The following is a 549-nucleotide window of genomic DNA, read 5'->3' on the forward strand; positions in this document are numbered from 1 at the left end:
GAACAGTTGTTAAGAACGTAGCAGCAACAAGAGTTGCTGCAGCAGCAATTACTGCAGCAGCAGCTGCTGCTGCAGCAGCAACTATGTATACACCAGTACGAGCAGCAGAGCCGTCAGCTGCAGCAGAACCATCACCAGCAACAGCAGCAGCAGCAGCAGCAGCAGCAGCAGCAGCAGCAGCAACGTTACTGAGGTGGTGAAGCATGAGCTCACGGCCTCAACGCTGCAGCAGCAGACGCAGCTGCCGCCAGAGCAGCAGCAGCAGCAGCAGCTGCAGCAGCAGCAGCAGCAGCACCTGCATTAGCAGCTACTGCTGCTGCCCTTCATACACCTTCTGCTGCTGCTGCAGCAACAGCAGATGCAACAACAGCTGCAGCAGCAGCAGCTGAAGCAGCAGCAGCAGCAAAAGCAAGCGGGCGCTTGAGTACTGAGCCTCAGCAACGATGCAGCAGCAGCAGCAGCAGCAGCAGCAGCAGCAGCAGGCCTTCCAGTATCAGCATGGGCGGCTGCAGGAGCAGCAGCAGCAAATGCAAGGACTACAGCAGCAGC

The sequence above is a fragment of the Eimeria mitis genome, genomic scaffold (genome assembly GCF_000499745.2).
Source record: "Eimeria mitis Houghton genomic scaffold, Emh_scaff6932, whole genome shotgun sequence".
NCBI lineage: Eukaryota > Apicomplexa > Conoidasida > Eucoccidiorida > Eimeriidae > Eimeria > Eimeria mitis.